Source organism: Hyaena hyaena, unplaced genomic scaffold (assembly GCF_003009895.1).
Source record: "Hyaena hyaena isolate Hyena2069 unplaced genomic scaffold, ASM300989v1 scaffold_30, whole genome shotgun sequence".
NCBI classification, from domain to species: Eukaryota; Metazoa; Chordata; class Mammalia; order Carnivora; family Hyaenidae; genus Hyaena; species Hyaena hyaena.
In genome coordinates, this window is record NW_024080662.1 from 5,416,976 (window position 1) to 5,433,833 (window position 16,858).

At 53.1% G+C, this 16,858-nt stretch overlaps 1 protein-coding gene across 1 annotated transcript in view; it reads right to left on the reverse strand.

Moving 5' to 3' along the window:
* Positions 1-12,809, reverse strand: part of SLC25A42 (solute carrier family 25 member 42) — a 29,106-nt gene extending 16,297 nt beyond the window's left edge. Inside the window, exon 1 of the mRNA XM_039227995.1 lies at positions 12,778-12,809. The gene's annotated coding sequence lies outside the window, so the exon portion shown is untranslated. The remainder of the gene's footprint in view (positions 1-12,777) is intronic.
* Positions 12,810-16,858: the final 4,049 nt, after the last annotated feature.

Below are 16,858 nucleotides of genomic sequence, written 5' to 3' on the forward strand. Positions count from 1 at the left end.
GCACAGCCTGACCTGGCCTCTCTTTTTAAATTTTTAATTTAATTTAAAAATGTTTTTATTTTACTTTTGAGAGAGACAGAGCATGAGCAGGGGAGCGGCAGAGAGAGAGAGGGAGACACAGAATCCGAAGCAGGATCCAGGCTCTGAGCTGTCAGCATAGAGCCCGATGCGGGGTTTGAACCCAAGGACTGTGAGATCATGACCTGAGCTGAAGTTGGACCCTTCACCAACTGAGCCACCCGGGAGCTCCCTGACCCTGGCCTCTTTTTGGAGTTGGGTGTTAGAGGTCAGCAGCTGCAGGGCCCCAGGCCATGGCCTTCACTCAGGGTCATCTCTGGCTCTACGTGTGGGATGAGAACTGGGAGGAAAGGCTGACATTAAACACAATTACACAAGGCAGCTATTGTTTATTAAATCCTTTTGCTCCCACATTCTGTAATCTGGTCAGCCTTCGCCAGCGGGCATGGATGCTGCTTTACCAATGGGGAAGCTAAGGCAGCATGAGTTCCCTGCTAGAGAGCGCGATGGTGACAATCAATGTTATTAACAATTAGGGGTGTCGCGGTCACTGGTTTATCTCTCCATTTTGCTGATGAGACATGGAAAAACTTGGTCAGATCAAGCAGCAGAGGGAACTCCAACCTTGACATAGGACTCCAAAGTCATGGCCATGGCTTTCTCCATGGAACCATGGCCGCTGCTAGGCCAGCCTTAGCACCTTTTCATCCCAAGATTCTCCCAGAGAACCCCTGCCTCTTAACCTGTCCAGAAGCTCACAGACCTAAAGGGACACCGTGGGTTCCCAGGCTGCGATTGGGAGGTGCCCAAGGCTCTGTCCCTAGGACATGAGCCTGGAAGAGGCAGCCAAGGGCTGGCCTTGGCATTCCACGGGGACAGAAGTCAGCGTGTGCATCACCAAGCCTGGGCTCTGGGTAAGCAGTCCCTGTTACGGGCCGGCACCTGGTAGAAGGAAGGTGTGGTAGGAGGTCCCTGAGGGACCAAGGCCTGGTGTCTGGGGGCCAGAGAACTTCCAGTCTTGAACTTGGAAGCTAGTCCTGGCCTGTTGGCTCCCACAAGCCTGGAAGAAGTCAGCAGAAATCATGTCTGGGAGATGATACCCTGGGCCTTGCCTGACTTAAAAAGTTTAAACCTAAGATGATGAGGCACGTGGGCAGGCTGGGCATCTGAAACACATTCTGAAACACAGACATTTGAAAACACAGAACGTCTGACTGGGAAGAACTCTGGCTGCCCCACCTTCCGGACACGGGGCCCCATAGGAAACGTTTCTCAGTGCCTCCGAGGCTCTGGTCCCCTGGCAGTGGAGGTGAGTCAGGGACAGTGGACAGTGACACATGGCGGTATCTGATAAAACTGAAAAATAAGAAGCGGGGGCCTCTAGAGACCCTCAAGTGTCACGGCCCACAGATTCAAGAAGGGTGCCCGTGAAAAGGGAGCCAGCCCGAGGTGCTGGCCGTGAAGAGCGCCTGGGCGGGTCTGGTTGGTGAGGCTGCTGCTACTCCTGCTCTTAGGCGACTGTCCCCAGAACTCCAGGCGGTGTTCTGTTTGGCCCGTTAGTCCCCCAATCTCCCCTTTCGGCCCCAGAATCCCGCTCCCTCGTGCCCCAGCCCATCTGGGTTTGTCTGATGTGTTTTTTCACCATGAGCCAGGGGTGTGTGGTCTTGGGTTGGAGGTGAGGGGAGGTGAGCACTCCTCATTACATTATACTGAGAACGGACTTAATCCAGGTGAAACTGACTCGGACCTCTTGGTTAAGGTGGGGTCTGCCAGATGTCTGTGCCCCTGCTAAGTGACCCTTTTCCACACTCTCCTCTTTGGAACCAGCCCACCTTTGGGGATGGGGGGAGTTAAGCTCTCTTCCTGGAGGGGCGAATACATGACTGAAAATTCTTACACAGGAACTGTGGCCTCTTCTCCCCAACTGATTTACTTCTTTTGTCATTTATTTAGAACAGTATGACCTTGGGGTGCTTGGTGGCTCAGTCGGTTAAGTGTTCGACTTCAGCTCAGGTCATGATCTCAGAGTTCGTAGGTTCGGGCCCCATGTCAGGCTCGGTGCTGACAGCTTGGAGCCTGGAGCCTGCTTTGGATTCTGTCTCACTCTCTCTGCCCCTCCCCCACTCACGCGTTTCTCTCAAAAATGAATAAACATTAAAAAAAAAAAAGATCAGCATGACCTTGTGGAGGCCCACTTCATGCTCTGGGTTAAAGCAAGATGCTCTGTTACTCACTGGCTGCTCCAATCTTCTAACGCTGGCCACAGGCCAAGGTGTCTTCCACCCACTGGCGGTGGTGGGGCAGGTTTGGCAGGGGGGGCGGGAGGGGTGGAGGGCAGTGGGGGGTTCGACAGTATGCAGATGACAAGGGCGGTGGTCCAAAGGATCCCAGGAGCTGCAGGAGCTGGACCAGGTGTGCTTATGGGGCAGATGCTGATGCGGGCCTGTAGGCCCCAGGCCTGATACTATAGATAGAGCGGTGAGGTGAGGTGGTGGTGGTGCAGGGCAGGGTCTGTCCTGGGGTCTGGGAAGGAGCACCCCGCATAGCCAGAGTAGTAAAAAGGAGGGCTCCCAAGGCTGGAGCCAGCTCAGGCTGATCAGGGAAATAAAGGCAGGCTGAGTGCATGCAGGCCATGGAAGGCTCTGTGAGTGGGAGAGCACAAAACACCCCCATCCCTCAGTCCCCCTGTTGGGTCTTCTGCCTCTGGACCACAGCCAGAATGACCCCCCACAGGCCTCCGCAAGTGCCTCTCCTCAGTGTTTGACCCTGAGATTGCATTTGGGAGCTCTGAACACCTGCATGGCAGTATGTCATATCTCACAGTGAAGACCGGCATGCCCTGTAGACATGACCCAGATGGCCACCCACAAGGGAACAAGTCCTCACAGGTGGTCAGGTCACATGGCCGGTCCACACAACGGGAGAGAAGGACTGACAGGCACAAATCTCAGACATAACAGTGGAGAAAGAGAAGCCAGCAAAAAGGACTGTGCACCCAATGAGCCTAAGTGAAATCCAAGCAGAGTAACACAGAGTGGCCTGTCTGCATGAGTGGAATGTTATTCGGCTCTAAAGAGGAACAGAATTCTGACACAGGCCACAGCGTGGAGGAACCTTGAGGACATCACGCTAAGTGAAATAAACGAGCCACAAAAGGACAAAGATTTAATCCCGCTTCTATGAGGTCTTTGGAGACCCTAAATTCATAGAGGCAGAGAGGAGAACAGTGGGCGCCAGGGGCTGAGGGAGGGGAATGGGGGGGTTGCGTTTAATGGGGACAGAGTTTCAGTGTGGGAAGATGGAAACGTTCTGGAGATTGATGGTGGTGATGGTGGCATGGCAATGAAAATGCCCTTCGTGTCAGTGAACTATATGCAAGGCAAAGGTGAGGGCAGTATGTTTTATGTTGTATATATTTTATCACAATTTGAAAAATCAGGGGTACCTGGGTGGCTCAGCCAGTTGAGCACCCGACTTTGGCTTGGGTCACGCATGATCTCATGGTTTGTGAGTTCGAGCCCCACATCAGGCTCACTGCTGTCAGCGCAGAGCCCTCATCGGATCCTCTGTGGCACCCCCCCCCCCCACGCTCTCTTTCAAAAATAAACAAACATTTAAAAATCAAATCCAATCAATCAAGCATGACAATAAAGCATCAGCAGGGATAAAGACCAGCACGGGGCTCGCTGTGGGAGGTGTGACAGGGAAGGGCCACGGAGCGGGGCCTGAAACGCTCTGCATGCTGCTCAGGTTTCACAGGTGAACACGCGTGTAAAGTCTCCTTGAGCTGTGCGCACAAGTTACTCACTTTACTGTATGTCAGTTATACCACCAGCACCACAACAAAACAAATTAAACATTAAAAAGGAGAAACCCCAAACCTGCCCAGCCTCTCCCAGACCCACTGACTCCAAGCCTGGGCACTGTGTTCATAACTCCCAGGGGACTCTAATGGCAGCAGAGGGATGATCCGCATTGCTCACGTTCCTCCTCACCTGCAGGGGACGCTTGCTGAGATTTTGGCAATGACTCAAAGTCCAGAGGAGGTGCCTAAGCGCCTGGAAGGCCGCCCACAGGTGTGGGGGATGTCTGGCCCCCTTTCTGGAGACAGCGCACTGGGCAGCCACCTCCTCTGTCTCTGTCACCTTGGAGAAAGGGGGGCTGACCCTCCCCTTGACTCCAGGGTGACCTAGGTGTCCTCAGTTTGGAGCACCAGACACAAAGACTGGGATTTCTGAGGGAGCCAGAGAAGTCCTCTTTCTCTCAGGAGGGGAAACACGTAGGCCCCAAGGGCAGCTGACAGAGTCAAGGCCAGGGAGGGACGTGGACAGATGTCTGCATGACTGGGGCTGTCCTGGGGCCCAAAAGTGCTAAAAGAACCTGGCAGGTGCCAGAAGCACTTAGACTTTTTCACCCTGGAGCCCCCAAACCTCTTTTTCTAGTTCAGCCAGTTTGGTTGGGATGGGCTTCTGTTCCTTGCACAACCTCCCAGAACCCTGATCTGTGTATTTCTCTTACACTCTTGCAGCCCTGTGCTGCGTTTCCAACCATGGCCAGTGGCATCCTGAGGCCCTGGGGGGTGGGGGCAGCCTCAGGATGTTCTCTGGGCGCACCTATAACATGGACCCACGGACTGGGGTTCAGGTGCCAGAGTCTCCCCCAAAAGTGGGGTGAGATGGGGGTCAGGTGTGGTGGGGCCACGGCCAGGCAGCATTGACAGACCGGCCCCAATGAACAAAAATTCATTTTTCATACCATGTTTCTGTTCCACTCATCAAAAAACAAAGCAAAGCGGGGTCGGGGGCAGTTCAGCAATAGAACATGCTGAACAGCACTATCTAGGAAATGTGAACCTGGCGCTGTGGGCTTTCAGGTAGCCCAGGCTATGAGCCCCATGCTGCAGCCTCTCCACGTGTGCATCTGTCCTGACACATGTACACGCACACATGTACATGCATATTTGTGCCCGATTCCCTCAGAAGCTCCCTGACCCTGGGAAGATGGTGATAGATGGAAACTGAGCCCGAAGGAGGTTAATAACATGTCCAAGGTCACACCCTGAACCCCATCCTCCCACAACATGGGCGTGATGTGGCTGGGAGCCTGTACGTAGCCACCATTCATGTTCATGAGTGCCTGTGTGCTCCACCCCACGGGACCAAGGAAATGTTTGCATAAAGCGGGGGTAGGGGGGGGATGGTTTCTCCGCTGATGGAGTTTACAAGCAGTCATGGAACAGATCCTGTAATCTCTTAGTAAACGGAAGCCAATTAACATCCTATCTGCCTGTTGATAAAGGCTGTTTTCTTTTCCAGTTAATGGGCATTAACTTCTGCCTAAGAGAGCGGTAGCGTCTTACATAATGGCTGCTCCCCATTAACTCAGACCCCACCAGCTGCTGCTCATCTCTCCCTGCCTTTCAGACACACTGGTCACCGTAACCTTGTGTGCAGTCTCATTGGGTCACTCAGGAGTCCAGGTCCTGAAAGATACAGAACATCCAATTGCCAATCACTGTCCTCGGCCCTTGCAAGAAAATGTTGCCAACACCTGTCACCAACTGCACCAGAGTGACCTACAACAAACCAAGTCACGCAGTGGTACTCGGGTCCCTCTAATAAGAGGGTGCACTTGTGTAAAGCCCTCACCCCAAAAGTCTTGTTTTCTCACCATGTGAAGCCTAGCATAGTATCCACTCTGTTATTTTCTGGATAAGGTAACGAGCTTTTGGGACGTACCAAGTTCTCCTTTGGCTGGACTCTCCCCACCCCATGCCTAGCAAACTCCTCTGCATCCTTCAAAGGCCTCCCTAAACGTCCTGGTCTCACCTCCCAAAACTTAGCTGCTCTTCCCTACATTGAGCACTCCGTGGTTCCCTGCTGCACTACGAGAGACCACTGCCCCTTAGCCTCCCCTACTAGGCGGGGGGCGGTCTGTGGAAGGCAATGGCCTGGGCTACGCTCAGTGTTTGTGCTTAGCAAGAAGCCAGAGGCATATATCTGCATATGGGTGCTTCTGCTGTCCTTCTTCCTGCCCTTCAGGCATCCTTCATGTGGCAGCAGACATGTGCCTTGTCTATCACTGTCCACCTTACTCCCTAAGTAGGAGCATGGACAGGCTCCCAGCCACACCATGCTGGTGTTGTGGGAAGATGGGGTCCAGCGTGTGACCTTGAACATGTCACTAAACCCCCTCCGGCCTCAGTTTCCATCCATCACCATCTTCCCAGGGTCGTGCTCCTCAGGTGGGTCGTGGGTATTGGTAAGTCTCATTCCGCCTAATAAGGAGTTGGATGGAGCTGGGGTGGAGCGCATCCCATACCCCCCGGCCCTACGGAGCAGGCCTCCCCGGGTCCTAGGTTGCACTGTTCAGCCTGCATACCCTATGCCAGGGTCTGTAAAGAGCTGAGGATCGGTCCCTGGTGTCCAGCACCGCCCCCTGCTTTTTCCAGGTTCATCTCCCCAGAGTTCAACAGAAGTTGGAAGGTGGTGCTCCACTGCTCACCCAATGACAATGGTTTAGGAAGCATGTGCTCCCCGCCAAGCACTCTATCGCACCAGTGATACACTGCCCGGCACCGCAGGAGGGACAGTCTCCGAGTCTCACACTCAGGGCTGGCCCACGCTTGGCTCTCTGACCAGTGCGCTCCAGGCCAAACCTGTTCCTCAAACCTGTCCCTTCTTCAAGGCCTGGCTCTTACACACCCCCTTGCCAGCCCAAGGCTAGACCAGCCACTGGCTAAGGCCTGGCCAGTAAGGGGTCCTGTCTGCACACTGTGCTGTAAGCCAGGCCCACCACCCAGCTCCCTCCCCTCTTCTGGCTATGGGGACCCGCCACACCACAGGGGAGAGGCAGGGTCTAGCATCTTCTTCCAGCTCTGAGCTGCTACACCAGGTGTTTCCAGGAACACCTGTCCCAGAGTCTCCAGGACACTTGTATGGGATCCCTGAGCTCCTCCTCAGGCATATTAAGTCGCAGCTGCCACAGTGAGGCCAGGGAGCCTGCCCCTTAGACAGGGCCGGGACACATACTGCAGCCTGGGTGGGGCCTGGGTCTGTGTAGCTAATTAAGACTTAGTTGAAACGTACACATTCGCTTTTTCAACTCACGATGCCAAAGGCATGCGACTGGCAGATGAAATAATAGCAATGACATCTATTGGGAGCTTCACCGGCACATTGATCAGGGAAGGCTTGCGACTGCTCACAAGGTGGCCTCCCCATCTCAGCTGGGGAGGCACAGGCTGCTAGAGGCTCTCAGCTCAGGCGTGCTGATGGTGCCTTGCCCAAAGTGGCCTTGAGGTTAAGTCCCCTCCTGTGCCTGTCACCGGCTCCATGGACCAGGTCCCTCAATCCTCTCTCAAACTCCGCACCTCGGGTCCCACAACACCCAGGCTCACTTATTCCCTTTGCATACAACACTTTGCCATCTGGTTGACTCGTTGCTGGCTTTCAGATCTCCGAGAACATTTCACTCCCTGAGTTAGCATCCCAATCCTCAGCTAGAACTGATCAACTACAGAGCCCCTATCACTTGGGGATCCACATCTGTGTCCCCTACCCTACTGAGCCCCAGTGTTTCTGCTTCCTCTGCACCCATCCCTGACCCCGGGGCATAGATTTTTATAGACTGTACAACACTGGTGTGGTCAGGCTTCAAATTCGTTCCACTCCCGGAGGCCAGCCTGCATGGTGGTGTTTTGGTACAGCTTACAGATGTCTAACGGCAGCAGAAAGCATGCATGCCATGGGTGACTTTTTAAAGGACAGGGGTCTGGATTCAGGCTGACCTAGGTTCATCTTGGCTCCCCTTCTGTTCTCCATGCAGGTGGGGCAAAGGCCCCTAGGTCTTGGTGACCGTTTTATAAATTGGGATGATCTAGGACCAAGCTCACATTCCTATAAGCATGTGCCAAGGGCTGGCAAAGAGCAAAACACACATACACGTTCACTTGCCCAGGTCCTTGCTAGCTCTGGGAAGATGCCTCAGCTTCCCAGCAGGGAGGCAGGTGAGTGAAGGGCCGTGTGCTCCCACCCTCCCAGCCCCCTTCTGCCTGAAACAGGAAAGGCCACTAGAATAACATTCTGACGAAATTCTGGTTTTGCAGCTACAGGGATTAAGTGGTGTCCCCTAAAGTTCATGTCCATCCAGAACCTCAGAAGGTGATCATATTTGGAAATAGGGTCTCCGCAGGTGAAGTTGGTTAAAGATATTGAGATGAAATCATACTGAATTTATTGTGGGCCCTAAATCCATGGGTGTCCTTGTAAGAAACACACACGCAGGGTGCATCTGGGTGGCTCAGTCACTGAGTGCGCGACTTTGGCTCAGGTCATGATCTTGAGGTTTGTGAGTTCAAGCCCCACATCGGGCTCTGTGCTGACAGCTCAGAGCCCAGAGCCTGCTTTGGATTCTGTCTCCTTTTCTCTCTGCCCCTCCCGACTCATGCTTTCTCTCCACCCTCTCTCAAAAATAAGTAAACATTAAAAAGAAGAAGAAGAAGAAGACGACGACGAAGACACACAGGGAAGAAGGCTGTGTAGAGATGGAGGCAGAGATTGGGATGATATGGCCGCAAGCATTGCCACCAACTACCACAGCCAGGAGAGAGGCTCCGTAAGATTCTCCCTTCGGATCCCCCAGTAGGAACTGACCCTGCTTGTCTTAGTCTGTTTGGGCTGGTAACAGAAGATCATAAACTGGGCAGCTTATGGACAACAGAAATGTATTTTTCACAGTTCTGGAGGCTGGAGAGTCCAAGATCAAGGTTCCAGCAGACTGGGTGTCTGGTGATAGCACTTCTCCGGGTTCACAGATGGCTAACTTATTGCTGTGCCTCACAAAACAGAAGGGGCAGGGCCTCTTTTATAAGGGCATTAATCCCATTCATGAGGGCTTCACCCATGGGGCACCTGGGTGGCTCAGTCAGTTAAGCGTGAGGGCTTCACCCTTACAACCTAATCACCTCCTTAAGACCCCACCTCCTAATGCCATCACAGTTGGGGATTAAGTTTCAAAATAGGAATTTTAGGGCTCTTGGGTGGCAAAGTCAGTTAAGCATCTGACTCCGGCTCAGGTCATGATCCTGCAGTTTGTGAGTTCAAGCCCTGCATCAGGCTCTGTGCTGACAGCTCAGAGCCTGGACCCTGTTTCGGATTCTGTGTCTCCCTCTCTCTCTGCCCTTCCCCAACTCATGCTGAAAAATAAACATTAAAAAAAATCAAAATATGAATTTTAAGGAGACAGAAACATTCCATCTACCATCTTGATTTTGATCTTCTGATCTCCACAACTATGACAGAATAACTTTCTCTTGTCTTAAGCCACCCAGCTTGTGGTAATTTGTTACAGCAGGCCCAGGACACTAACAAGACAGGAGTCTTCTAAGATCAAAGCTCCTGGTGCTGGCTGCTGACCTGCCCATGGACCTGAGATCCCTGCTCCCCTCCGTGGACCTCTCAGACCACCCTACTGACACAGCTTCCAAAGAAAACTTGGGTTCTGCAGATCTTTGTTGAGACCCTAGAATCTAAGCACTCAGCTGCAGCAAAAGGTACTCAGTGAAGAAAACAAACATTGACAAGCATATTTTAAAAATAGTGCAGTGATGAGGGAGGGGCCGCCGGGGGCAATGTTCTACTTCTTGAGCTGAATGTCAGCTTCATTATCTTTTATCTTTTTTTCATCTGCACCTCACGGGCTTTTTATTATTTCACAATAAAAATAAAGAATATGGTGTGTTTTTAAAAAGAGCTGGTTTGCAAAAACCCAACTGAGCGGGAAGTCATGATCATGTCAGTATTCCTGTATTGCCTAATTGCTCAAAACAGAAGCACACAAAAAAAAAAACTCCAGGATGACAGGGGGGAAAAGGGCTGGCCTCAGTCAAAAGGTGCCCTCCACCTGGCACCAACAGCGGGCAACAGCCGACGACTCAAGAGAATCTCAAGACAGCTTCCCCAAAAGATTTAACATCTGACTTATCTCAGTCTCCTCAGACACCCAAGTGGTTTTGCTGGATCCAAGTTGGAAAAAATTTTTTAGTAACAGCCAACATTTTAAGACCCCCCTTCCCAGGACTGTGGCCAACGCCCATGTCTCTGACTTGAAAGGACCCCCCCCACCCCAAACTCCAAGGTTTCCTCCAGAGCTCCACAGAGGAGGGACTCAAATATTTCTTGGACTGAACTTTAGTCCAACTGTGGAAGCATGATGTTTGACCACCAGCACCAGGGCTAGAGCGCTGAAGAGATGGATAGAAAGCACAGAAGTGGGGTTCAAAAGGATCTCGTAGGCTGTGCTTTACCTATCAGACTGGAGAGACCAGAACACTGGACAGTAACTGTTCTGGCCGCTGGGAGAGAAAATAAGAATTCCAGCTTCACGGAGGAGACACAACTGATGGCAGCACGGCCTCCTCTGGAGGAACATTAACCATTTAAATGGATACGCCCTTTGGCCTGGCCACTCCCAGAAAGTTCCAGGGAGACCGGGAGGTTTCAAGGGTCTGTGCTGGAACCCCACACATGTTCATTCCATATTTGCTCATGCTCGGTTCCATCTATTCATTGCAGCTCAGTTTGCAAGAGAAACTATGAGTGGCAACCTGAACAGGCATCAGCGAGGGGCTGGCTACTAAACTGGCACACCTGTTTGATAAAAAACTCATGCAAAGGTATCAGGGGTTTCAAAGAGGTGGGGGATATACGTCCCTCCCTCCAAGCTGTAGACTGTCTCTGGAAGGAAACGGGGCTAATTAATAATGGATGCCTACAGAAAGGCAGAGTGCAGACAGTGGGAGATCTGCTTAATTTTCACTGTATGCCCTTTTTGGACTTTTGTTTTGTTTTTCCATGTACATCAATTACCTTGTCAAAGTTTATAGAGTTGCATATGTATATAAAAGAAACATGTATACATCTGTATTTATAAAATGTGTGTCTACACATAGATGAGTGTGATGTATATACACGTATACATCTATGTATATGCATATACGTACACATACGTAAACACACAGGTTTTAAATGACTCCTTTTGAATTTGGACAGAAAACCTCAATGGGTTCAGTTTCTCCAGGAGAAGCTGAAGGTGACATGACCCTCCGGAATATTCTGGCACCATCTTTGCAGGGAGAAGCAGAAGGGGGCTAAGAGGCACTATGCAAACCTTACAGGAAACCACACCACACTACTACTTTTCAACAGCAAAGCCACCCTCTCCTTCTATGCTGCACACTTGCAAATGACACTCCAAGGAACTTGAAAAGTTCCAGAAAAAATCATTATTCCCAGCACCACACCAGGCTCCAGTTTTAGTTTGGCTCCAAGTGGCTGTAACATTAGCTCGCCTCACTCTCAAGAATGTTTCCTTACTCTCTAGGTTTATCAGCTGTGAGGGCCCAAGGAGTTCTTGAGGATCAGTGAGGGGCTTCAGTCTGCAAGAGCTGGAGCCAGAGGCGGGAGGCCAGCAGCTCCCTCCCAGGCGACCTGGCCTCTGGCGGCACCCCAGGTGTTGAAGTCCCGCCCCTGCAGTGCCCCACCCCCACCCAGCCCCACGACCGGGAGACACGTGCTGCAATCAGGGGCCGCCCCTTCCAGCTCAGTCTTTCCGGACTCAAAGTCATGACTCCTGAAGAACAGCTGCAGGGAAGGTGGGGGTCCCTTCCCCTGCCAACCCCTTGGAGATAAGCACAGCAGATGGGCAAAAATGGGGAAGGTCTACAGAGAAGAGTCAGCCATGGTCAGGGAGGGATGAACCCCGCCTCCCCAACTGAAGTCCCTTTAGGTTTGTTGCTGGTAAAATGGAGATAATTCTGGTTTCGTCTGGCCAAAGGAATTAGTCTAAGCCTAGAAATTACTTTATAGACTGTCATAAATAAATGAAAATATAACATCTGGGTGGGCTTTTCTTTTGGGTGGGGGAGGGTAGAGGACCTAGGGTGGGGGAAGGGTTCAATGATTACAGAAAGGGACACAAACATGGGTGCACCTGTAAGAAGGTACGGGTGGGCACAAAGACTGAGGGTGCGTGATGGAGAGAGGGACTGTAAAGGCACAGGGCAGGTGGAGGGGTGGGGGAGAGTACCTGAGGACGCTGACCTAAGTTGCTGAAGGGAGGGGGCAAGTGAGAGGGGCACAGACCTGGATGTGAGCAAAGTCAGTGAGGGGATATGACCGGACAAAGGTGTGAGTGTGGGGCCATAAGCTTAGGATCACACGTTTAGTCGTGGGTATAGGGGTGCAGGCCCTGTTGCAGAGGTGGGGGGTGCATGGATCTGGGTGTGGAGATGTCATCAAGAGAGAGGATCTTAGGTGATATGAGGGTGTGCAGTGTCAGGCGTGTGTGAGAGCATATCAGTGGGGGTACAGTCTCAGGTGCGTGTGGGTGTGAAGAATCAACTGTGCCGAGCTCCTGGAGACATGGCCCTAGAGGTGTGGGGGTCAGCGAGGTGGGTAGTCTCAGGTGTATGGGGGGGGGGTGTCAACCAAGAAGGGACGTGGTGTCAGGTGTGCGCAGACTGACCATGAGGCTTCAGATTCGGCTGGGAGGCCCTCCCAGGGAGCACCGGATGCAGGGTGTATGGGGGGGGCTTTAACCTCTCCCTGCCCCTGCGACGCTGCTGTCACGCCCTGCCTCGTCCGCCCCCGCCCCAGGATCCATGACAGGACCGTGCCTCGCCCTGGCTCGGCCCAAGGGGAGCGGACCCTCTGACGACTGCGCCCCCCCGCGTTCCCCTCTCCCCCTACTCCCCCTCACCGGCTGGGACGCGTCGCTTTCACTGCCGCCGCCGCCGCCGCCGCCTCCGGCCACCACGGCCCCGCCTCGCGCACCCCCAGCGCGCGCCGCGGGAGGGGTCCACGCCACGCTCCGATTGGATGCGCATTGGCCAATCAGCATTTGGAAAGACAGGGATTGGTTAGCATAAAACAGACAGGCAGCGCTTAGAACCAATTACTGACGGGGAGAGGCGGGCTCTTGGGTTAGGTTTTTGGTCCCCGAGGTGGTCCCGCAGGGTGCGAGGTGCCGGGAGGTGAGGTCCTGGAGGTAGGCGACGATTGGAGCTCTGGAAGAGGATGAGCAGCCCTGAGGACCAATCCCTGGGGGGCAAGGGCAGGGCTCCGAAGTGGCTGGCGCGGCTGGCGCGAGAAGAACGGAGGGCGTAGCCTGAAGGGCGATGAGGATTGGCTACGAAGCCGAAGACGGGCAGGCCCAGAGGCCGGTCGCAGGGGCAGGGGCGGTGCACCTCCGACCGCTGGCGCGTGCAAGGTGCAGAGTTTGGTCCGGAAAGTGGCTGCTATAGATGGCCTCGGACGCCCCGTGCAGGGTCCCCTGAGGCTATGTCAAAGAAGCTGGCCCTCTGACCGCAGAGCACAGAAACAAGACTTCCAACTCTGGCTGTGAACATGGGGCATCGTAGCTGAAAGATTCCTGGATAATTCTCCATTCCCCCACTCTCCGTTATTTTCCTGCTAAAGAAAGACATGGAGAGGGCAGACTCTCTGAGGTCACTCAGGTTCGTCCCCTGCAGCTCCAGGTTGTTGTGAAGACATGGAGACAGGTGGAATCCTACCCACGAGCTTTGTGGTTTTTCTGGAAGTCTTTGACTTCTCTGAGTTCAGGACATTCCCATTGGGCCTTCTCCCAGATAAGCCTGTTGTGAATTAACTGAAAACTAACCCAGATCCGAGGAGGTCAAAGCGACCACTGACAGAGAGGTCAAGTTCCTTGCCCACAGCGCTTCAAGTGGTTAAATCTGGGGGTGAATTTAAAGCAGCCTGTTCTTTGGAAGTGGGGTAAGTCAATTTCAGAGAAGAGCCACCACAGGCCTGAGCGGTCTGGGTCGAATCCATGTCCAGCCACCCGCCCACTACACAACCTTGGGCAAGGTGCTTGTGGATCTGTTTCCTCAGAGGACAATGATTCCTACACGCTGATCTTTCCTTTTTTGGGTTGCCTCCCTGTGAGAACTTCTATCCCAGCCCTGACCTCATCCTTCTGGTGAAAGCACTTGACCCTCAGCAAGTCTGTCTGGCCTGTGGGCCTCAGCCTCTTTGTGAGGTGTGGTTCGTGGGATTCTTTGCAGACTGACCCCAGCAGTTAGAGAAGACACCTGCCATCCAGTGCTCCAGTGTCACTGGCACTTCCCCCAAGCTCACCCAGTTCTCTAACTCACAAAGTGCACTCCCTTAATCTCCAGGGCCAGAGTGGAGAGGGTTATAAATGTTCCCAGATTCTGGCTCTTATTTCCTCTGGGTGCAGGCTATGGTTGGTGGAGATCAAGTTCATAACCAAGGAATCCTGGGAAGGAGCAAACCTGAGCTAGGCTTTAATAAGGGTTCACATTTCAGGACTGTGCAAGCTCCCTGCTAGGTGTTTCATCCACAACAGCTCAAAGGCCTCCCAGTAGGGAGGAAGAAGAAAACACCAAGGCTCACACTGTGGATGTCACTAGCCTTGAGGCCACCATCTGACCCATGATATTCCCACCTGGGCCCTTCTCCATAACTCCCAGCAACTTCCAGACCCTGGTCTCCATTCTGCTCACTGGACAAAAGGAGGGCTCTGAGGTCTACTGAACACCTAATGGGTATCAATCAGATCCTTACTGGGCTGGGTGCTTCCCAAACACCATCTCTTGACCTGATTTCCAGATCGTTGGGAGTGGGAGTGGGGAAGGGAGACAGCACCCACTTTGCAGATGAGAAAACTGATCCTCACATTACAAGTGTTCCTTGCCAAAAGGGCCTGAGGCTGGGTTTGAGTCCCTGTTTTTTACTTGCTGGCTGCCAGACCTTCAGCAAGTAACTTAAACTTTCTGCCTCAGTTTCTCAAACTACCTCCCAGGGTTAATGGCAGCCCTAACAAAATGAATGGAAGTAAAATGCTGACAACTTCGTTGGTCCACAGCCAGCACTTGCTGAGTGTTGGTGATGGATAAACTGTTCTCGGGGCCTGTTTCCCTTTCTGTAAATAGTACTTCATGGAATGTGGACATAGACCAACTATGGGTGGGGTTTACCACCCAAAGAGGGAGATATTTATGCTACAGGAGTCCCTCCTCACAGCACCCACCTGTCAGGCCCTGAGACGGAGGCAGCAAGCTCCTGGAAGGTCCCATGGTACCCTAGGGACAGTGCCAACTGAGACAAGGGTCAGGCAGCAGCCCAGCACTAGGCTGCCTCTCCAGAGGGTGCCAAAGGCACTGCCTGGGCTCTTGCTTCTGTTTGCTTGTCAGCATGCTGGCGCCAGTCAACCTCCCTGCTGCCTTCCAACAATGGCCAGTGATGCCATTGGCATCAGTAACTGACACCCCCACTATGGGTACTTCAGCTGTGCCTGGCCAGGGTGCCTGGGATCCTAACTCTTCTGTGTCAGCCTGGCTGGCTCTGGGCAGGACACTGTCTCTCTGTCCTCCTGTCTCCTCTACCTCACGGGGATCCCAGGAATCATCTGACAAGATGGCTGTGAGCCAGGCCTGGGCATAGTGACAGGGTTTAATCAACCGAGGCCAGAGAGCCATTTGCCCAAGGTCAGGTTAGCAACACTGGCAAGAGGAGAGGCGCAGAGGCAGGCCAAGCTGGGTTCTCATCCCACTGTGGCCCCTCAAATGCCAATAAGTCTATTTCTCATCTGGAAAATGGGATTCATAGGCCCTGCCTCTCAAAGATGAATTCATAACCCGGGACCCTGGGTCTTCCCCTGGGTGGAGGGACACCTGCTGAATGTAGCAGTGTTGACAGCCAAGCCCAACTGGTTTCAAGGCAGTTTCACTCAGCCTCCCAGAGGCTCAGAGAGGCTGGGCCACTCATCCAAGATCACACAGCAGTAGAGTCATTTTCTGAACACACTGGCCTCTCCCTTGCAGTAGTTTCCTCCTCAGCCCTGGTTTCAATGTCAATCAACAAGGATGGCAAGCACTCCTTAGAGAAGGGCTGTGTGCCTTGCTGGGAGCTGTGGCCCTGTGCAGCAACACACTCAACCCATTTCAGGACAGGAGGTTGAGGTTCACCTGAGGTGGCAGAGCAGAGCCTGGAACCCAACCTCAGTGATATGCCTACCCACCCTGGGGACTTCCAACCAGGCCCTGAGCCACACCCACTGACGAAGCCCGTTTTCTCAGACTAAGGTGTGAAGGACTGATAAGCTAGAGCCATGCCTCCCCAAAGAGGCCTGCAGCTTGAGGAAGGCTGGCCAGCCCAGGGGAGAACACTGGAGCTGTGGGGGCAGAGGCCTTCCCTCCAAACCACTCCCTTTATTATTTAGGTGTATATTCAAAAACACTTACAGGAAGCTGGAACACAGCAGGAAAATAGGAGCTTGCCTACAGGGAACTCATGGGCAGTAGGGAGCAGACAAACAGGAAAGCACACAAGCAAGGCGACCTCAGACAGGCTTAGAGCTCAGAGACACAGCACACGAGGTGGTGGGACCAGGGTGACAGTGAAGGGTAACGAGCAATCTCCCCATAGAGGCAACATGTGAGCTGGAACCTGGTGTCAGGAAGGAGCTGGCCATGAGGAGGGCTGGGGGGAAAGGTGCTCCATACAAGACACAGCATGTGCAAAGGCCCAGAGGTACGGAGGCTGATGTGGCTAGAAAAACAACTAAAAAGGAATGGTGGGGAAGATGAGACTGGGAGGTAGGCAGGGTCTGGAGGACAGTTGGTTTTATGGGGAGGGCAATGGGGAGCCTTGGACAGATTGAGAGCAGAGCTGGGGCAGGAATGATAGGAATGGAGCCTCAGGCTTCCCCAGAAATTGGCTGGCACTACCCAGCTCCCAACAGACAGACGAGGATACATGAAGCTCACAGGGCCTGAAGATGGCCCCAAGGTCAC